The sequence below is a fragment of the Microcaecilia unicolor genome, chromosome 7 (genome assembly GCF_901765095.1).
Source record: "Microcaecilia unicolor chromosome 7, aMicUni1.1, whole genome shotgun sequence".
Lineage (NCBI taxonomy): Eukaryota > Metazoa > Chordata > Amphibia > Gymnophiona > Siphonopidae > Microcaecilia > Microcaecilia unicolor.
Genome location: NC_044037.1, coordinates 165,455,558 through 165,479,131, shown reverse-complemented (window position 1 = coordinate 165,479,131; position 23,574 = coordinate 165,455,558).

Sequence of the window (23,574 nt, the reverse complement as noted above, 5' to 3'; positions counted from 1 at the left end):
TGAATCAAAAGCATTTATACCCTGAAAGGCTGTCCAGGAAGTGCTGAACAGAAGGATCTAAGGCGGCTCAACCTAGAATAGTGTGGTATATTAAATAATAATGTAGAAAAAATGCTGAGAGTGTGGAGATCTGCATCTGATTACAGGCATCGTCTGGAAGAATGGGGTCAAACAGACCTGAGTTTTGACATAAGAATACTGATTGAAATTCTGGCTGCACCAGGAGGGATAGATTCTACTATTTCAGCAGATAGTTTGGATTTGATGGATTTTAGAATCATGATCTCAAGGATCCCTTAAAGGAAATTGCCCCAAGTACCTGAAGAATAGGACGATCTTCTACACATCTCCAAGGACACTAAGGTCTTCCCAAGGAGCATCCCTAACCACACTCTCTCCAAAAGACATTACATGATGTGATACCCGCAAATGAGCTTTCTCCAGAGTAGCCCAAACACTCTGGAATGCACTCCTTGAAAAGCTCCGCTTAACACAAAACTATCTCTACTTCAGGAAGCAGGCGAAAGCTTGGCTCTTCAACCAGGCCTTTAATGGAAGAAGTAACTAACTTGTTAGTCTCACTCACACACACAAGAAGTGACACGGGCTGCACATACTGCAGCAGGACATGTTTATCCACTCCTACCCTAGCTGAGATAATATTTAACCATCTCTCTGACCTCATGTGCACCTTTCATTAAATTAGTCACCTTATTTTCTAGCTCCTCTTATTCTCTTACCTATCTATATGTTAACTATCTCTCTGACCTCATCTGTAACTTTCTTTAAATTAGTCACCTTACTTTCTAACTCCTCTTACCTATCTATATGTTCCATCTTTGTAATATACCCTACACTGTCAATTAAAATGTTATATTATGTATTGTGTTGGCATTGTAAGTAGTATACTATCCTGCTTATAATCGAACGAGAAAAACGCCCAAGTTCCGACCTAAATCGGGAGATGGACGTTTATCTCACAAAAACGAATAACGCGGTATAATCGAAAGCCGGACGTTTTCAACTGCACTCCATCGCGGAAGCATACAAAGTTGACGGGGGCGTGTCGGAGACGTGGCAAAGGTGGAACTGGGGCGTGGTTATCGGCCGAGGAGAGATGGGCGCCTTTTGCCGATAATGGAAAAAAAGTATGCGTTTGTAGCTAGAATTTAGGGCACTTTTCCTGGACCCTGTTTTTTCACGAATAAGGCCCCAAAAAGTGCCCTAAATGACCAGATTTCCACCAGAGGGAATCGGGGATGACCTCCCCTGACTCCCCCAGTGGTCACTAACTGCCTCCCACCACAAAAAATGATGTTTCACAACTTTTTATTTTCACCTTCAAATGTCATACCCACCTCCCTGGCAGCAGTATGCAGGTCCCTGGAGTAGTTGTTAGGGGGTGCAGTGGACTTCAGGCAGGTGGACCCAGGCCCATCCCCCCCTACCGTTACAATTGTGCTGCTTAATGCTTATTAGTCGTCCAACCCCCCAACCCACTGTACCCACATGTAGGTGCCCCCCTTCACCCCTTAGGGCTATAGTAATGGTGTAGACTTGTGGGCAGTGGGTTTTGAGGGGGATTTGGGGGGCTCAACACACAAGGGAAGGGTGCTATGCACCTGGGAGCTCTTTTAAACCTTTTTTTTTGTTTTTGTAAAAGTGCCCCCTAGGGTGCCCGGTTGGTGTCCTGGCATGTGAGGGGGACCAGTGCACTACGAATCCTGGCCCCTCCCACGAACAAATGCCTTGCATTTATTTGTTTTTGAGCCCAGCTCACAAATTGTCGAATAAAACATGGACGTCTATTTTTTGCGAAAATACGGTTCGGTCCGCCCCTTCACGGACCCGTTCTCGGAGATAAACACCCATGGAGATAGACGTTTTCATTCGATTATGCCCCTCCACGCCTTACTTTGTATTGTTATTCGAATATTTTTACTTCTGTAAATGTCTATTGCTCATGTTTGATTTATTCTTATTGTACACCACCTTGAGCAAATGCCTTCAAAAAGGCGGTAAATACATCCTAATAAATAAATATCGAGTGGAGATTAGCCACTCACTTATCCCAACTGACTGTATCACCCCATTTTGTTCCATCTATATATCTGCACTTGGCCCCTCGGCTACATGATAAGCTGTATTGTAGAAAAGCATTAGCATCATATCTATGTTATTTGAATGTTCTAATGCATGCTTATTAGGTGTTTCATTAGTATTATGTTGCCATTGTATTATATCTCTGTTATTTGAATTTCAGTGCTGTTAAATGTGTATATTTTTCATACTCTTTCATGGTAGTCCTATTATTAGGTTTCAGTTTTCTGTTTTCAAGTTTACCTCATATAGGGGCCCTTATGAGTGGCGGTAAGCCCAACACGGGCTTACCGCTCGATCTTCAGGGACTACCGCCGGCCCAATGCAGCTGCCAGTGGTAGTCCCGCCCCAAGTGTATGCCATTTCCAAGAGAAAAAGAACCCCCCCCCCCCCGAAATGGCTTGTGTGCTGCCTGGTTACCGCTGGGTTAGTACAGGAACCCTTATCACCACCTTAGTGGGTGATGGTAAGAGCTCCCCACCTAAGAGTTATCTCACCATATGCCCATTTTTTTACCGGCTGTGGGGAAAAAGGCCCTGGCACGCGGGAAAAACAGACCCTGCTGCTAGCGAAGGGCCCTTTTTCCCGCAGCTTGGTAAAAGGACCCCTAATTGTATTTATGTTTATACTTGGTCGTTTTACTATTATTATGCTGTTAACAAAGTTGTAAGATTTATTTTAAACTGTACCTGCTGTTCACTGCCTTGGGTGAATCTCTTCATAAAGGCGGTTAATAAATCCCAATAAGGAAATACAAAAATAAGGAGCTCTTCTACTAAAGCTTTGCACATGTTAATGGAATTAGTGCATGCTAAATGCTAAGAAGTCCATTTTATACCTATGGGCTTTTTAGCTTTTACTGCCGGATTCTATATAGCATGTCTAGAGATCTGCATTGAAATACAGGCGTATTCTATAACAACACGTGTAACTTAATTGGCTTAACAAGCTAATCAGTATTGATAGCAGCACTTAACAAGCAATAATGAGCACTAATTGGCAATAATTAGAATTTACATGCACAACTCCCTACGTGTATTCTGTAATGAACTGCACCTAAACAGATTTGCATGCCTGTCACCTTCATTATATGCAGACCTCTCTTATACATACTCATTAGGGATATCCTGAATACCCAACTGGCTATTGATCCCCCAGACCAGGCTTGAGAACCACTGATTTAAAGAACGCTGTTTAAAAATAGCTCCCTGAATGAACATCGCCTACAGTTCAAAGAATGCCTGCTTAATGCAGTTAATGGTGATGAACTAGTACAAACAGTGTTTGGGAGCGTGCAACTCAGGTACTATGCTCATATAGTTATTTATTAGGAATTATTTACCGCCTTTTCGAAGGAATTCACTCAAAGCAGTAAGAATAGATCAAACATGAACAATAGGCAATTATAGCAGTAAAATATTCAAATAACAATACAAATTATAGCATAGTATACTACTTACCATGTCAACATAATACATAATAGAACATTTTAATTGATATTGAAGGGTATAAGTAAAGATGGAACATAGAAATAGATAAGAGAGTAAGAAGAGTTAGAAAGTAAGGTGACTAATTTTTAAAAAAGTTGCACATGAGGTCAGAGAGATGGTTAAATATTATCTCAACTAGGGTAGGAGTGGATAAACATGTCCTGCTGCAGTTTGTATATATAGCTTAATAGTAGAGCCAGGCCACAGGTATGAGGTGCCCTCGGGAAACCTTCCACCTTGCACCCCCACCTCAGTTAACTTTCAGATTCTTAGCACCCCCTATGATCATAACACCTAAACTGAATAATCATGATCACAACAAAATTATGCCTCCCAGGATGATCCTGTAAAAAACACATCACTGGACCTCATGGTTTCAATATTCAAAAACCCTCATGCAGTGGTCTGCAGCACCAGCCTCATAAGTGCTTCTTTTTGAAAAAGACATTCTTTGGCACTTGAACAAATTATCTTAGATATGCAAATTGTTATGAACATAATTTTATTACAGGATGTCTATATTGAAAGTCCAAGAAGGTACCTCTTATCTCTCTCTGTTATAAAGGCCGCATCATAGTCTATAAAGGCAATTCTTTAACTAGGCACCCATGGTTACCTGTCCCTTTGTGCATGTAAATACACAAAAAGTAGCATTTATATAAATAAGCACCCTAAGCGCTTTTCAATAAGGGTTGGCTTAAGTGCTATAGTGCCTAATTTCATGGGGTATACATGTAGGTGGAGCATGGGAGAGGCTCCCAATTACACGTGTAAATGACAGAATGTTGTATGCTACACCTAAATATTATAATGCCTCTGTTTTGTTCCATGGTGTAACCTCACCTTGAGTATTATGTTCAATTCTGGTCGTTCTATCTTAAAAAAGATATAGTGGAATTAGAAAAGGTTCAAATAAGAGCAACCACAATAATAAAGGGGATGGAACTCCTTCCAAATGAGGAAAGGCTAAAGAGGTTACTACTACTACTACTATTTAGCATTTCTATAGCGCTACAGAGCATACGCAGCGCTGCACAAACATAGAAGAAAGACAGTCCCTGCTCAAAGAGTTTACAATCTAATAGACAAAAAAAATAAATAAAGTAAGCAAATCAAATCAATTAATGTGAACGGGAAGGAAGAGAGGAGGGTAGGTGGAGGCGAGTGGTTACAAGTGGTTACGAGTCAAAAGCAATGTTAAAGAGGTGGGCTTTCAGTCTAGATTTAAAGGTGGCCAAGGATGGGGCAAGACGTAGGGACTCAGGAAGTTTATTCCAGGCGTAGGGTGCAGCGAGACAAAAGGCGCGAAGTCTGGAGTTGGCAGTAGTGGAGAAGGGAACAGATAAGAAGGATTTATCCATGGAGCGGAGTGCACGGGAAGGGGTGTAGGGATGGACGAGTGTGGAGAGATACTGGGGAGCAGCAGAGTGAGTAAATTTATAGGTTAGTAGAAGAAGTTTGAACAGGATGCGAAAATGGATAGGGAGCCAGTGAAGGGTCTTGAGAAGAGGGGTAGTATGAGTAAAGCGACCCTGGCGGAAGATGAGACGGGCAGCAGAGTTTTGAACTGACTGGAGAGGGGAGAGGTGACTAAGTGGGAGGCCAGCAAGAAGCAGATTGGTGCCAAGGGTGTGGATGAGGGTTTTGGTAGAGTGCTCGGAAAGAAAGGGGCGGATTTTACGGATGTTGTAAAGAAAGAAACGACAGGTCTTGGCAATCTGCTGGATATGAGCAGAGAAGGAGAGAGAAGAGTCAAAGTTGACCCCAAGGTTTCGGGCTGAGGAGACAGGGAGAATGAGAGAGCCATCAACAGAAATAGAAAACGGGGGGAGCGGGGAGGTGGGTTTGGGGGGGAGGTTAGGGCTCTTCAGCTTAGAAAGAGATGACTGAAGGGGGGGGGGGATATGATAGAGGTCTACGAAATCCTGAGTGATGTAGAATGAGTAGAAGTGAATCAATTTTTTTTCTCTTTCAAAAAGTACAGACTAGGAGACACTTAACAAAATTTTAAAACAAATAGGAGGAAATATGTTTTTCACTCAACGAATAGCTAAGCTCTGGAACTTGTTGCCAGAGGATGTGGTAAAAGCGGTTAGAGTTTCTGGGTTTAAAAAATGTTTGGACAAGTTCCTGGAGGAAACGTCCATATTGAGATAGACATGGGGGAAGCTGCTGCTTGCCCTGGGGTTGGTAGCATAGAATGTTGCTACTAATTGGGTTTCTTCCAGGCACTTGTGACCTGGATTGGCCACTGTTGGAAGCAGGATACTGGGCTAGATGGACCATTAGTCTGACCCAGTATGGCTATTCTTATGTTCTTATTCCCTTGTCATGTTTAAGTGCTTACAGTTATGCTAGGCCTATGGTTGGTGCTGCAAATACCTAAATATTAGGCATGCTGATACTGGGTTATGCTACTATCCTATAATGATACCTGGGTGCCCAGGTGCCATTATAGAATACATTCCTATCATATATTATTGGGCTACCTAACTGGAGGCACCCTATTATAGAATTGCCCCCATAGGCCTTTATTAAAAAAAAAAGTACCCAGAGCCATTGTCAATAGCATGCAGTTCAAACACACTGATGTCCCAAGTCTAAGAACTTGTCTCGATGGGCAAGCTTAACCATGGACAGAGGGACTTACGTCAGTGCTCCAGCAGGGATTGGTGAAGGATGGTCCAAGTAGGGAAAGATCTGGAAGTCAGGGGAGGGTGTCAACAGAAAAAGGGGAGGGGGGGTTGGGCAAGGAATAGGTCCACTTGGCAAATTTTATATAAAAATGCCTAGAACTCCATTGCAGCAGGATTGGTCAGGCAGGCCTCAAAGGCAGAATTTAAGAGAGCAGTATTTAGAGCTGCCCCCTCTGAAGCCCAGAACTTTTTCCTGCTCCTCGGAAGTGACTTACCCACCCACCCACTCTCCTGCTTCTTCCTGATATTGGGTGTTACTGTGAGTTATTAGGTTGCAATTGGGGACTTTTGGGTTGTCACAGCTTGTGGACACCCTAGCTACTGGGGCTTTTGGCTCATAGGGGATGAAGATCAGGTTTCAAATTGGGGACATGGGACCAGGTGACTGAGCATGGAGGTCCATGCCTGCTCCTTAAGCCCTAGCTATTTATGATGGTGTGGAAATTATCAGTGCTGGAATTAATTTGGAGGAGTCTGGGGCTTAGCTGTCTATTTATGCGGTTAACCTGGCTGGTTAAGTACCAACTCCTCCCCCAGAACACCCCAAAAATAGCTGTTTTTTTTTAATTTGGCGCAAACCGGTTATTTTCAGCAGCAGCTAACCAGTTAGCTGCTTCTGAAAATAAGCCACTAGCCCTAAACAGGAAATTTAACCAGTCAGGAGCCATTTCTATGCAGTTATATGGCTTCAACTATTGACCCCTAAGGACTAATTCTCTAAAGTGGTAAATTATGCGCCCAGTTTGGGGCACCTGTAACATTTGGGGGGGGGGGTGCCTCCCACAGATGCCCACCCCAAGCTGTGCCTATAATCTATGTGCAGGCATTCACTAGGCCACTCCTCCACTCCAAAAATTGAGCATGATGCCTCTTCACAACTGAGCTGTGTGTTCTGCCTCCCTCCCTCAATCTGGTCCTCACAGGATTGGCCTTTTCCCTCCATCTCCTATTAGCAGCCCTGAGGCATCTGCAGCAGTGCCTCTGTCTTGGTTTTCCCCGCATTGTAGAACTGCACTGTGCAGTTTAGTGGCTGCCACAGCCACCAGTACTCCCCTCCTTTGATCTTCATGTCTCTATACGATGCAATACAATAAGGCATTTATATTCCAAAACTATATTATAAAGCTCAGTACGGATTACAGGAGGCTGGTCATTTCCAGGACTAACATTCAATAGCATAAAACAATTCTAAGAAATTTATTATCTATTTAATTTTTGGAATATGAAACTTTTTTGCTTCGTTCTAAAACTTAAGAGCTTGATATTCACCAGTGGCAACCAGCGTTTTGCTGACTGCCATCGGCGTTAAACCTGGAAATTCAATGTCGTGCTATGTCCGGGTACCGACATTGAATTTCCAGATTTCTAGGGCCACCTAACGTTCATGATTCAAAGGAACAGAAATGCAGAGGTGGAGGACGCTGCTTAATGTGCAGCCGTGTGCCTCTTCTTACTCGATTATGGGAGGGAGGCCTGCTGGTTAAGCAGTCATCGTCAAGCCATTGCCATTGCCGCCGCTGCTAAGTTCCACATTCTACACAGAATTTCCCCAGGAAGTAATGATATTCAGTAGTGATATCCTGAAAACCTAACTGGCTGGGGGTCATAAGTTCATAAGTATTGCCACACTGGAACAAACCAAAGGTCCATCAAGCCCAGCATCCCGTTTCCAACAGTGGCCAATCCAGGTCACAAATATCTGGCAAGATCCCAAAAAAGCTCAATACATTTTATGCTGCTTATCCCAGAAATAAGAAGTCATGAAAGAACTGAGAACCATTGATATAAAGTTATATGTGGATAGGGCTACCATACGTCCTCTTTTAAGCGGACATATCCTCCTTTTGGACTTCTTCAGAATATCCTCTTTTTCTTTTATGTGCCTATGACCAACACACCTACCCACATAATAAGAAAAACCATCTCTGACCTATTAGTCAGTCTGGACACGTGGGGGCGCTAGAGAGAGAGAGAGAGAAAGGCATTGCTGATCTCCTCTCAGTTTCCCTGCTGGTAGAATCTGTCCAAGAAATTTTGTTCGTGCAGCACATGTTTACGCATATGTCATGCAAAGACTGGCACGTGTATCTCAGAAGCCAGCCAAAGTTGTTGAAGGATATCCGCTCTTCTGATAAGTACACTTGGGCTCAGACTCGGTCAAACTCAAATTCTGAAGATTTGAAGAGATTAGTGTCTACTGCTGTACTGTAAGCTACTCACTGTTTTATGTATGTTCATTAACTAAAAGTCATTTGCATTTTTGCTATGATTATTTCTTTAGCAAAGGTAGCAACAATTTTTGTTTTTTTGTGTCCTTTTTTTTGTCTCTGCAAATATGGTAACCCTATATGTATATATTGAATCTGATACTTGAATTGTTGCTGTATAAATAACTGTATAGTTTCATGAGGATATCTTATTCATAAAGTTATACAGGTAGCACTGTGCTAAATATTTTATTTACATTCACACGTGAACTCTAAGGCATTATTGGCCAATAAGAGAATAATTACTATAGGTTAGACCTGCATGCCTCATGTCCACCCATGTTAATTTTGTAGTCCTCCCTTATGATCAGGTCTGGCTTCCACACTGCTGGGTTATATCATGCTGATCACTCTCGGAGGAAATACAACCACAGTGCATAAGCTCTTTTACATTTGGAAATATTTACAGTGGTTTGTTTGTTTTTATCACATCCATCAAAAAAGGTTGCTTTCACATTCTGCTTTAGCATCATCAAGAGGCATAATGCTCCTCTATTCAGCCATATTTATTTCTTTTTCAGCCTGAATGCTTTAGAGAAAAAAAACAGCATATAATGCAGGCAGGGCTTAATTTGTAAACAAAATGAAAGAGGGGCTGGGGAACACAGAGCAGGCCAGGGGCAAGAGCCAAGGGACTGAGTAGAATGAGTGTTCTCTGTTCTGCTCAAAGCCCACTCCCTCCCCTCCTGCTCCTTGCAGGCTGCCTGGACAGGGCAGGGGCTGGAGCAGAACAGAGAACACTCTCCTGCTGCTCTGGTTTCTGAAAAGAAGTGACAGAACTGTGCTCCAGGCCTCCCCTCCTCCCCTAAGACCTGAGTTCTGTGACCAGTTTAAATAGCTACAGTACCTGAATGTAATTCACCTTGAGCTATGTGCCAAAATGCAAATAAATAAATAAGGTAATCTTATGTAGCTACATCCAGTCTGGGTTTTCTTAAACTCTATTTACCTGCATTCTGGGATTTCTCTATAGAAAACAATAGGTCTACATATCCCAGAATGCAGTGAAAATGTCCAGAAGTGGGGTGAGATGCAGAATGAATTGACCTATAAGAGTGCCCTGGGTCCACTGGTACCACAAGCCCAGTGGATCCCAAATCTGCCTTGGTGAACCCCCAGCCAGTCAGGTTGTCTGGATCTCTGCAATGAATATTCATGAGATTGATTTGCATGCATTACTTCCACTGCATGCGCCATTTCTCTCATGTATATTCAATGTGGATATCCAGAAAACTTGACTGGCTAGGGTTCCCCCGGGTCAGGTTTGAGAACCAAAGCACAACCCATATGCAACTGCCATCATAACCAATTAGCATCACCAGCTGACTCACTTTTTTCCAGAAAAGTTAATCCAGTTCAGGTTTTATCCACTGGTATCTTTGGCCTTGCAGTTTAATTTCCCTCAGAAAAGCATGCCATGTAGTACAACCAGGACTGGATCAGCTTGTCAGGGGAAAATGGAGACAGCTGGCGACCTTACAACCCATTTAAACAAGCAGCAGTGCTGGCAAAATGTGTTATGATTACAACAGCAGCCAAATCAAAACCTCTCAGATCTCCGGTTTTGTTCTGACCTTAATTTTCATTCCCAAGGGGATATTAAAGTGTTTGAAAGCTCCCAATTCTTAGTAATTCCCACCACTATGAATCAAAATAAATCGAGGCAGCACAACTGTGCTGATCTCCTCAGAGCCCCATGTAGGCCTCAGGCTGATATAGGAGAGACAGCTGAATAGGTAAATCCAGTACAGAAACTGTTCTATATCTATGACATAAAATAATATGAAGAGAGAAAAAAAATAGATCTAGTTCTAACACCAAAATATAGAGCAATAGGGTAAAGAAGGGAGTAAGTTGATCCTTCAAAAAGTCTTAACTAGTGCTTATACTTAAATGATTCATCATTCCTGTGGGTCAACAGGGGAGGAGAGGGCAGGTATCCTGTATTTTGCTGTGGGGTTCTGGGATTAAGCTCCCTCCTTAGTTTCTGAAGTCTCTGATCTCCTTGACTATTTAGCAGAGTAGGTAAGAGAATACCTCTGTCCAACCTCCATGCATTGACCCCCCCCCCCCCCTTTCCCTTGACATTCAACAGCCTGTCTTCTCAGCCCTGTCAAAGTAATTGATAGTCCTTCTCTCTCCAAGGACCAGTGCTCTAACCTTTTCAGAGGCCTCTCTTTTATGGGTAATAACCATCCCCTGATCTGTCATATCTCTTTCTTTTTTTTTTTTCTTGCTTGGTCTCTGTATGGGAGGGTTTAATCCATTTTTAGCTGCATGGCCAAGCAAATGTAAGTTTAAAGAGCAAGCAATGAAGCTATATAGAATGCAGTGGTCTAAAGTATGCTATTATCACGCTAGTTGGCAAGTAAATGTAGCATTTATTACATGCTGACGTACTAAAGTATATATATCCCTTATCAATGGATCTTATTGCAAAAACTTAACTGCATCTTATGATGTTCAGTATTGTCTCTCATCACATCACATTTGTGGACTCAATATAGCATATTTACTGCTACAGCTCCTGTTTAGTTTAATTTAGTTTATTTATATTCCACATAATTACTATGCAGATTACAAAAATACATACATAATCATAAAATGTTGCAGGATTATTCAGAAGTTTATTGCCTGCTCATTTGTAAGTCTTATTTTCCACATCAGTTTTCTGAGTTTCCCGCCATCTTAAAAACCAGGACTCCATGCAGATATCGCATGAACACACTGAAAGTCTGAATATATTTTGGACTTAGAAAATTTTAAAATAAACAGAATGGCCATAATACGTGCAAAAATGAAAGTGGACCTGAGTCTAAGACCCCAAGGAAACAATCTCCCCCAATATTTGAATTCCATGATCAATGTTGCTTTAAAACACCAAGGGGTCCTTTTACAAAGCTTCAGTATGCCAAGGGATCCTACCGAGGGGTCCCGCTGTAATTCTGGGATGTGTGTGCGTTACCCACGCGCTAATAAATAAAATTTATTTTTTAGCACTAGAGGCGGGTCTAGGAGCAGCAGCGGTGTACTGAGGGCAGCGCGGTGGGGGTGGTCCGCCCCGGGTGCACTCTGCAGGAAGGGTGCAGGGAGCAGCCACATGCCTGTTGGATCCGCCGGTTCCCTGCTCCCTCTGATGTTACTTCCTGTTCCAGGGCAGAGGGAGCAGGGAACCAGCAGAGCCAACAGCCATGTGGCTGCTCCCAGCACCCCAGTAAGTAAGAACAATGCACCTGGGGGGGAGGGGGGCTTGGAGATGATGCACCAGGGGGGATGACGCTGCATCTGGGGGGTGTTGTGCTGCACCTGGGAGGGGGATGAGGCTGCCCCGGGGGGGGGGGGGGGTGTGCAGGGCCGGTCTTAGCAAGTGCAGGGCCCTGTGCAGACCAATTTGATAGGGCCCCATCCTAGCCCCATCCCACCCTAGCTCCACCCCCACTGAGCTCCCTCCGAGCTCCAGGGTCCCCTCCCTCTGAGCTCCAGGGCCGGCCACCCGTCCCTCTGAGCTCCCTCCGAGCTCCAGGACCATCCCCCCTCCATCCCTCTGAGCTCCAGGACCCCCCCTCCTTCCCTCCCAACTCCAAGGCAGTGGCGTAACCACAGGTGGGCCTGGGTGGGCCGGGGCCCACCCACTTAGGGCTCAGGCCCACCCAACAGTAGCACACATTTAGTGGTAGCTGTGGGATCCCAAGCTCGGCCAGCTGAAGACTCCAGATGGTAACGAAAACGCTACTCTCCATGATACCGGCACCTGCGTATGTTCAGTTTTCAGCACATGCCTGCTGCAGACTGCCAAGGTGGAAAGAAACGTTTTCCCACCAGCTGAGATATTTTTTGGTTGGGGGGGGGGGAACAATTGGTGCCCACCCACTTCTTCCCTAGGCCCACCCAAAATCTGTTGTCTGGCTACGCCCCTGCTCCAAGGCCTGCCTCCCTCCCTCCCTCTCAGTGCCAAGGCCTGCCTCCCTCCCTCCCAGCTCCAAGGCCCCCCTCCCTCCGAGGCCTCCCTCTGAGCTCCAGGGGCCTCCCGCCCTCCCTCTGAATTTTAAAAATCATCATACCTCGTCGGGTTACAGCGGCAGGCAGCAGCAGTTAAAAGCGTGCGAGCTCGGTGCTTCAGGTGTCTCCCTTTCTCTCTCTCAGCTCTGGTCCCGACTCCCGTCCTCATTTCCTGTTTCCGCAAGGGTGGGAGGGCAGTACCAGAGCTGAGAGAGGGAAGGGAAGGCTCCTGAAGCGCCGAGCAGCTCGCATGCTTTTCACTGCTGCCACCTGCCGCCGTAACCCCGACGAGGTAACTTAGATGACTTTTAAAATTCAGAGGGAGGGGGACTGGAACTTGGGCGGTTGGGGCGGAGCTCAGGCGCACCGCGCAGGGCCCCCTAGAGCGCGAGGCCCTATGCGGTCACCTCGGTCACCTCGCCCTAAGACCGGCCATGGGGGTGTGCAGCAGCGATGTGCTCCGGGTGGCAGTCGACCAAGGAACACCACTGGGGGGCAGGTCTGGAGTGGAGAGTGAGCGTGTTCTACGCCAATCAGTTAGCACAGCCAGTGGCAGCCCTACCATTAGGCCACCTGAGGTGGGGGGTCTCAGGTGGCACTCTTATGAGGTGGCAACGTCTTCGACCTTCCCTTCCCAACCTCCTTCCCCGAAATTACCTTTTTCATTTCTTTTCTTGTTTTTAAAAAGAAGGCAGTGGCAGTGACTCCCATAGGCTGCCCTACCGCCAGTCCTGGCCCCTTCCCTCTATGCAGGCGGCCCGCCTCCAAGAAAACAGGAAATTATGTCAGAGAGGCAGGCCACCCGCAGTAGAGAGAAGGAGCCAGGACCAGCAGAATAGAAAAGGTAATTTGGGGGAAGGGGGTTGGGGGGGGGGAAGGGCGGGGGTGGCAGTGAAGGAGCTGGGGTGGCAGCTCATTTTCTACCTCAGGCGGCAGATTGTCTTGGGCCGCCCCTGAGCGCAGCTATATTGCTGTCTGCTAACTGATTAGCATGAGTTTAGTACGTGAGCCCTTTCTACTTACATAATGTGTGGCGGTAGGGGCTTATGCGCTAATGGCCATGTGCTAATGGCAAAATTAGTGTGTGGTCATTCATTAAAAAAAAAAAGAGAAAATTGAGGCATTTTACCCCAGTGGTAAAAATGGCTGTAGCGTGCAGGAAAGACAAACATAAGGATGCAAAAAGGACATTTTTTACTGCTGTTTGGTAAAAAAGGCCCCCAGTTGTGGCATTTAAACTTATACCCAAATATTTTGCCCCAGGCCATTTCCGGATACTAGTGCTGAATATCTGGGTGGAAGGCAACCAGTGGAAGTTATCAGCCAGGGCCATAGCCAGACCTCAACAGGGGGGGCACATTTTGGCCCGCCTCCCTGCCACCACCCTCCTGCTGCCGCTTCCGCCTCCCCCCCGCCACCGCCATGATGGTGCACTGCGACTGAAAACAGGACAAGGCGCCAGGCAATGTGAGACCAGCATGGGACAAACGCTTTAGCTGGTGGGGGTTGGGGACCCCCGCTAGCAAAACCTGGGGACCCAGAGCCAATTTTGGGGGGCCCAGGCCCCCTGCCCCCCCCATATCCACGCCACTGTTATCAGCACACTTACCCGTCTAACTATCCAGATAAATTAGCACCTAGATAGTGCCAGGGCAGTCAGTGAGGATTTTCAGTGGCATTCTCTGGATAATTCCGCTGAAATTCAGGGTTTGGTCCTGGTGAGTGGCACTTACCCAGGCAGGGGCCACTGCTCCCCGGCTACATGCTGCTGTTACCAACCCGAATGTTACCATCAAAATCAGATTTAGGCTAGTACGGAGTAATTCTGCCTCTGCTGCTTTAAAAACTGTAAATAGCCCCACATTTCCTGTAATAAATATGATGCTGTAAGTTTGCCAGTGTTTTTAATTACTCTCATTAAACCATCATACAGTGTAATAGATAAAGCTGTTGTGCAGAAAGTGATAAAGGCATCTAGTGAGTTAACACCTTCATCCTATTGGGGATAAAAGTCACTGAGGCCTGAATTAATGTTGTTCCTTTTCACAAAGCTCCTGTCGCTGAAGAACGCCACATAAGCACTGTTAGGTGGCGTTAAAGGATCTTGTGAAAGAAATTAATGGGACCCAAGATGTAGATGATCAATACTCTGTTATATCCTTCATTCCTTTGAGGAGAATTTTACAACATTTTGAAAAATGTGTCTATTTTATGCTTATTTTATAAATGCCATATAGGTGCCTCTGTGCATTTATAAAATAAGTGCTCAGAATACATGCACATACGAATACATACATTCAGCAACTGCTTTACAGTAGGTGGAAATGTGTTTGCATAGTCTGTGTGTACACGTGTGTATTTTTAGAAAGTACACATGTACATCACAACTCTGCCCCTGGGGATGCCAATGTTGGACAGGGTTTCATTTGCCAATGACAGATTTGGAAATGAGACCCCCCCCCCCTCGATCCAATGACCCCCAATGAAAGCCCTCCCTCCTTGATCCAAAGACCCCCTTCTGTCTCACCTTTCCCACAACTGTCCTTTCAGAAACACCTCCCCACAGCACCCCCTACTTCCTGTAGCCCCCCCCCCCCCCAGATTTACCTCAATCCTTGGTGGTCCAGTGGAGGATTGATAGGGCAGGAGGAATGCCCACTCGATGTTGCCCATGGCCACAGCCACATCCAGTTTGGTAGCTGTAAAGATTTACCCTAGTCTCGTGTATCACAACACTAGGGTGAAAGGTCATGCCTGCCATATTGGATGTGAGCACAGAGATGAGGAGTAAATGAGCATTGCTCCTGCCCAACGAGCCCCCACTGGACCACCAGGGATTGAGGTAGTCCTTGGGGTCTGCAGGGATTTGGGATGATGGAAGAGGTGACTGTGGGGAAGGGGGCAATTAGGGGGCAGGGGGATCATGGAGGGGGGCTGCAGAAAGGGAGCCCAGAACAATTTTGTTTTGTATTATCTCCTGTAATGACACAAGGCGGGGAACCCAAACAAAATGGAAATTCCCCCAAACATCACGGGAAACAACACTAAACAAAAATTACTGACTGCCCATATCTAGCAAACACATGACTTTAGAAAAGTCTCTTTCCTGCATGTAAAATGGGTTTTACAAGCAGAAACACCTTTCTAAAATGACCTCCTTAGTGTGATACAATGGCGCATTTCCCTGAGAAAACTCTGATATGGCTGTGTGGAGGACAGAGGCATGGTAAAGTATGTCTTGACAGAGGGTATATAGGTAAGAGGATGTATGTGATTTGTTCCCTGCTTACACTTTTACAGATATAACAGGTTATAAATAAAGTTTTATTGTTATTATTACTATTACTTGTCATGAGTTGCATGTGAGTTGTGTAAGTATATGGTACAGTATATATATTTGTGTCTGTGAGGAAGGTATAGGGGAATATGTGCAGTGGCATATATATCTGAGGATGTACAGGTGCAGAGGGCCTGTGGGATAGGGTTACCATACATCCTCGTTTAAGAGGACATGTCCTCTTTTTTTATTTCGTCAGATATGTCCTCCAGGTTTTGTAATTTTTAGGAAAATATTCTCTTTTTCTTTTATGTGCCTATGACCCATACCTACCCACATGAGACAAACCATCTCTGGCCTATTAGTCAGTATGGACATATGGGGGCGCTAAAGAGAGCGAGAAAAACATTGCTGATCTCTCCTGTTTCTGTGCTGGTTGAATCCAAGGAGGTTTAGTAGACAGGAGATGAAGTGATGTCAGAATGCTGAAACCAATTAGGTCAGTCTAGGTTTCCCTTTCCCAGCGCAGCTGTCATCCCCATTTACTCAAAACAAAGCAAGCAAACCTGTGAGCTACTGCATCCACCTTGTCATTCTTTATTGTTGGTAGCATTTTTATTTAATCTCACTTACATTTTCAAACATGCCAGCTTGTGCAGCATACAGATGTACACAGAGGAAGTATAATAACGGAATAGCTTTTCATAGGTAGAGTAGCAATTTGTTACACATCTTAATCAGTGGTCAGTTGGAGGGGCTGGTTATAGGGCCACCCTAGCACATGTTATATTCGTGCAGAGATTTTTTTTTCTCCTGGTAATGGGCCACTAATGAGAATCAGGTGCTCAACATTCAGAGTTTCTACCTATTTATTTATTTATGACATTGATATCCCACATTTAACATGTATTAGGTTGAAACCAGGGAGCATCTGAAAGCTTTTTTTTTTCCTGTGCCTAGATCAAAAGAGAAAGATGGTTTGTGGGAACTTGTGCCTTCTGTTTTGAAGAATGCAGTGATATGCTATAAAAATGCACTTAATATTGTTTATTACTATTATTTACTACTGGTTGATATACAGCAGAAGTTAACCAAGTCAACTTCATGCTTTGTAACATAATTTTTAATAGCATTTTCTCAGTTATTACCCAAATACAAATAAAATTATGTTGTTAATTATACGACCATGTCTGCCTCTTATGGTAGTTAGGATAACCTGGTCCTGGAGTTACCCAAGGCAGTCAGGTTTGTCAGGATATTGACAATGAATATTCATGAGAGAGATTTGCATAGTGGAGGCAGTGCTTATTATGAAATGCTTTGAGTCCTACTGATCTGTACATCTGTTGTGTTATTTTGGCGGGTGGAAACAGTCAGGTGGGCTTATAGGGAGAGAAGGGAGTACGGGGGGAGGGGAAGGGTTCTTGGGGTATGTTCTCTGTAAAAGTTTTTATTGTGCCATGTTGGATGGTTTACTGTTTTTTTCTTGTTCTGTATGAAGCTTATCAATCAACATGTTTTGCTTTTAATGAAGAGGATTAAAACATTAAAAAATAAGTTTTGGATGTTACTGAATTCTATTATTCTGTCTCACTGTATTTCCAGTTTTGGCACAGTATAAGCCATCACAAGAACAAAATATAAGAAAACCAATGGACTGCATTAGGGGCTTATAACCCATTTAGTTATGTTTCAACAAATGAGAGATCTGTTTGAGAGAAAATATTTTTATTATTTTGACTTATAAAACACTTGTCCCTGAAACATGCTCAAACAACAGAATAATCCAGTTGTGTATCTAAAAGGTAAACTTCTACAAAATAGATGAAGATGTGATTCCATGTACCCCAATGAAAGGCGAGTTTAATTCTACTTCCATTTAATTTCAATATATTCCACCATCTTTATAACACCAGGCTTCCCAAGGCAGATTACAACAACATTTATGGTGCTCCACCTGGAACGCTGTTGATGGAATAGCGCTCCCAGCCAAAATCTTGGCATCGTTTATAGATGCCCTCCTAACCACTTAGTGCACTTTAGTAATAGACCCCCTATGATAGTGGTTCCCGGGCCTGGTCCTGGGGGCATCTCAGCCTGTCGGATTTTCGGAATATGCACGGTGAGGGTTTATGAGAGAGATTTGGGTGCAGTGGAGGCAGTGCACGCAGGTCTCTCTGGAGAGTGTTCATTGTGGGTATCCTGGGGATCTGGCTGGCTGGGGTGCTTCCAGGACCAGGTTTGGGAACCACTGCCCTATGATCTCAGCGACACAACAACACTAAAGTTCGTAATGGCCATCACACAACTCTTCTGCTGTATGATACCTTTATGTGGTCCTACAACATGAACCTTATCCTTCCACAACATCATCTTGTATTTGTTTACTCCGGAGTCTACAAACAGCTCTCCGGCACTATGTAAGCCACATTGAGCCTGCAAATAGGTGGGAAAATGTAGGATACAAATGTAACAAATAGATAAATTTAAGATGAACCCATCAGGAAACAGGATATCCTCACTGAAATTTGGCCATCTGTATTGTATACAGTGTATTTATTTAGTTTTTAGTGTAGAAAAATGAGCACAAAATACAGAGTTTAAAATTGTTTTAGTGATATTCAATTGTTATTTCATGATTTTTACATCTACATATGGGAAGCTTTCAAATAAATCAAAAAGCTGTCCAATAAGTAAAAAAAAAAAAGTTTTTGTCCTTCACCTTTTAAGGCACTGCCTATCCAATTGAAATAGCTTTAGACTTGTTACAGATGGACCAACAATTTAAAAAAATGACAACGTGGATATAGCAGCTCTTAGGTTTGCTTGCTTTGTTTTGAGTGAACGGGGATGATGGCTGTGCTGGGAATGGGAAACTTAAATTGTTCTAATTGGCTTCCCTTCATACAGTGGACTAGATAGGCTCACTTCCACTCCTGTTTATTAAACCTCGTTGGTTGAATCTGTCAAGGGAATTTTGTTTGTGCAGCACAACTTTAAGCATATGTCATGCAAAGACTTTAATACGTGTCTCAGAAGTCAGCCAAAGTTGTTGAGGGATATCTGCTCTCCTGATAAGTACGCTTGGGTTCAGTCTCAGATAAACCCAAATCCGGAAGTTTTTGAAAAGTATACTGCTGTACTATAAGTCAGTCACTGTTTAATGTGTGTTCAATATTTCTTTAGCAAAAGTAACAAACATTTTTATTTTTTATGTCCTCTGTCTCTGCAAATATGGTAACCCTACTGTGGGATGGTTCTGTGGGTGCAGGGAAGTATGTGTGCATGGGTTGAGCATCTGTGGTAGGAGGATTGAAGTTTTGTGCATGGAGGAAGAGTATGGAGAATAATCTGTGGGCAAGGGAGAGACAGAGAGTGGAGACAAACAGAAGGCAAAATACTCTACTGGAAAAAGGGCACCAAGTGGAAGGAGTAGAGTAACGAAACTTCTCACAGATTGTGTTCAAATCAACATTTATTCAAAATTCTTCTAAAAACATTGGTGACGACCCGACACGATTCGTGTTTCAGCCTAATCGGCCTTCATCAGGGGTCTATAGATTTTTTTTTAAAAACATACATTGAGAATAAATGAACATACAACATACATAGACATTTTAAAAATTGTATATAAAAAAAATACATTTTATTTTATTTATTTATTTGTTGCATTTGTATCCCACATTTTCCCACCTTTTTGCAGGCTCAATGTGGCTTACATATTACCGTTATCGGCGTAGCCGATTTCGGTCTGAACAAATACAGGGTTTGAATGAATACAAAGTGAATTGTGGTAGAATGAGGTACATGTAAGGTATGTACAATTGGGGGAACTTAGAGAGGGAGAGGGGAGGAAGAGTCAGGTAATGCCCATTGTCCTTGGTTACATTGTGTCGCAAGTGTCCGATATTTTATGTTAGGTTGGTGGGGTATGCTCTTCTGAACAGTTCTGTCTTTAGTGCTTTCCGGAAATTAAGGTGGTCGAGCGTAGTTTTTACTGCTTTTGGCAGTGCGTTCCACGGTTGTACGCTTAAGTAGGAAAAGCTGGATGCATAGGTGGATTTGTATTTGAGTCCTTTGTTGCTTGGGTAGTGGAGATTTAGGTATGATCGTGCAGATTTTGTGGTGTTTCTGGTTGGCAAGTCGATAAGGTCTGTCATGTATCCTAGTGCCTCGCCGTAAATAATCAGTTGTGCAGATTTTGAAAGTGATACGTTCTTTAATTGGTAGCCAATGTAGTTTTTCTCGGAGTGGTTTGGCGCTGTCAAAACGTGTTTTTCCAAATATAAGTCTGTCTGCTGTGTTTTGGGCCGTCTTAAGTTTCTTTATGATTTGATCTTTGCATCCCGCATAGATTCCATTACAGTAGCCTGCATATTACATATATAAATATATAAAAAAAATCTCAAGATATGTGTTGATCGAGTAATAGGAACATGAGAGAGACATTTATTCTCGATGTATGTTTTAAAAAAAAAATCTATGGACCCCTGATGCAGGCCAATTAGGCCGAAACACGAATCGTGTCAGGTCGTCACCAATGTTTTTAGAAGAATTTTGAATAAACGTTGATTTGAACACCATCTGTGAGAAGTTTCGTTACACTACTCCTTCCACAAGGGAGAGAGTGCACATGTGTGTGCATGTGTAGAAGAAGTATGGAGGCCATTCTATAAGGAGGTGCCTCCTTTTAAGCACCCTGATACTGTGTGGTGAGTGCCTATCCCATAACGGCATCTTGGCACCCAGATTCCTTTAAAGAATACTAGTGTAACCCAGTATCAGTGTACTGTACATACACATCACTAACACCAACCATAAATCTGACCATAAATCTGGCATAACTGTGGGCACCTAACTGCATCAACGGTGTGTAACTTACAGTATTCTATAAGGTGCAAGTAAAGGGGGCAGCACCACCCATGTCCCTCTCTGTACTCCAACCATGTAAACACTCCCTTGCATTTACACTCTATCCCCCGGATTCTATATAGCGCAACTTAAGTTGCACATGCGCAAATATTGTTTGTGCAACTTAATTAGTTAAGCCTATCAGCGCTGATGCATGTAAATTCTAAGTTGCATAGTTGAAAAAGGGGCATGGGCATTTAAAAAATCTATGCACGTTGTTATAGAATACACCCGGTCCACGTGTAATTTAGGCATCGGCATTTACACCAAGTTTTACTTGGCATAACTGCTCATGACTAAATTTAGTTGCGTCAATGGGTGCTTGGTGTATTCTATAAACCATGCAGAAATTTAGGCTTATTCTATAAAGTATGCCTCAATTAAGGCATACGTTATAGAATATGCTTAGGCTTTTTTCATTTCGGTGTCAATTTTTTAGGTATGATATATAGAATCTAGCCCTAGGGACCCAGTTCAGTAAAGGGCACTAAAACATAGGCATCAAAAATTTGGGCAGGAATCACCGTTTGCCATTATAAAATGCTAGCATAAATCCGCGTTTTGGTGCCAAACTCTAGAGCCATGTCAAAGGCAGGTGTAAATGTCCTCTAAAGAATTCTGGATTTTTGGAGTGAATCAAAGTCCTGGGTAGAGTCCGAGTGAGACATAGGACTAGGCAAATGGGGGCAGGGCTTGATCAGCGGTGCATACTGGCAATTACACATAGAACTGACATTAGTCTATAATTTACCACCTAATTGCTTGGGACACCCCCGACCTGGCCGTGCCCCTCCCATGTCCACACCCCCTTGGCCTTTCCTCCTTCCCACTCTGCTGCTCCTTCCATCACTGCCCCCTTGACGTCTTCACATGACAGTACCAGATCTCAAGGGTCCATTTGCCATCCTACTGCTGAAGTCTCCTGTGGTAAAAGCGGTTAGTGAATGTGGTAAAGGCGGTTAGCTTAGCAGAGTTTTAAAAAGGTTTGGACGCTTTACTAAAGGAAAAGTCCTTAGACCATTATTAAAGTGGACTTGGGGAAAATCCACTATTTCTGGGATAAGCAGCATAAAATGTTTTATACTTTTTTGGAATCTTGCCAGGTACTTGTGATCTGGATTGGCCACTGTTGGAAACAGGATGCTGGACTTGATGGACCTTTGGTCTGTCCCAGAATGGCAATACTTATGTACTTATGTTTGTAGTTCTCTATGTGGCATGCTGATTTTTTGACACATTTCAATAGTTGGAAACATCATGAATTCCCTGCCACAGGAATACATTATGGTTTGCTGTCCTTTAGAGGAACCAGTGGTTGTAAAAACTGAGCATCCTCATGCCTTTTCCTGATACAAAGCTAAAAGTTCTTGTGGCCCAGTCCTCCCTACCTTTTGAGTTCCCCTTATTTAACAGGTTGACCTCTAGCACTATATTCTGACATACCATTAAGGGTTAGATGCAATACTTTTTCAAAATGGTGATACTGGGGAAGGAGCAAATGAATGTTGCTACTGTTCCCTGAAGAATTCTGGATTTTTGGAGTTAATCAAAGTCCTGGGTAGAGTCCAAGTGAGATATAGGACTAGGTACATGGGGGCAGGGCTTGATTGGGGATTCTACCTTGTATTTTATTTTGCCTTAGACTGGTGTGGGGGGGAGGAGGGGGGCTCTTCTTGGGTCAATAGCCCACCATGTATTTGAGGCCTGCCAGAGCTTTTTGGCTTTGTTTAAGGCAGTCATTTTCAACCTTTTTTAACTCACAGCACACTGATAAGGTGCTAAAATTGTCAAGGCACACCATCAGTTTTTTCAGTGTTTGAAGCATGATATCTACTGAACAATAAGGCTGACAAATTACCATAAAGGATCATTTAAGATGCAGCACTCTTGGGAAACTAAAAAATGAAACTGCAACATTTAACAGTGTGCCCTGCAAAGGTCATCTTTGTAGCCATGCTAGGTCAGACCAGTTCAATAGCATCAACCAACTTGAATGCCTGAGACTGGGATTATTGCAGTTATAAGCCATTTGAGTTTCACAATGTAAGAAAATATCCTACAGCTTCTCTGATTTAAACGATTTGCACATATTTTGTACAATTGCCTTTTCTTTCTCTCCAAATGTAATGGCTGGCAGATTTTAATTAATCACTTTTTTCACAACCACCCCCCAAGTTAAAATTATATAAATGTATCCACCTTAACATTTAGCGCAATACATGCAAAAATATAGAAAACTATATTTTGAAAATCTGTGTACTGATCTTAAATGACTAACCCCTCTGTTTACTAAGTTGCGTTAGCAGCCGCTGCGCGGCAATGCCGACACAGCTCATTCAAAATGAATGGGCTGTGTTGGCATTAGTACACGGCAGCCACTAGTGCAGCTTAGTAAACAAGGGAGTACAAAAGTATGATTTAAGATTTTTAAGATAAGAATTGCAGCACAAAATTTAGAAACAGCATTACCTGTTTCCCCCAGCTGCATCAGGGGTCTGCTATGTCAGGAAAAAATAACCTCTCCCTTAAAATGTGGCAATGTAAACAGTCCCCCTGAGTTTGCCAAATCGCAGAAATGAGCAGCAGCTGGAGATGGGCAAGCACAAAACATCAGTATGCTCACTTTGTACAAAATTTATTTTATTGTACTGGTCCAATTTTAAGAACTATGTATGTATAAATCAAATATACACAAAATAAAACAGCTATGCAGGCCTGCCTCCACCATACATACACAAAGATATCTACTCCATGGTTCTAAAAATTATTCGTTACTAGAATATACTTAAAAAAAACAAAATGATCTGGCAAATCCAAAAGTCTGCTAATATTCT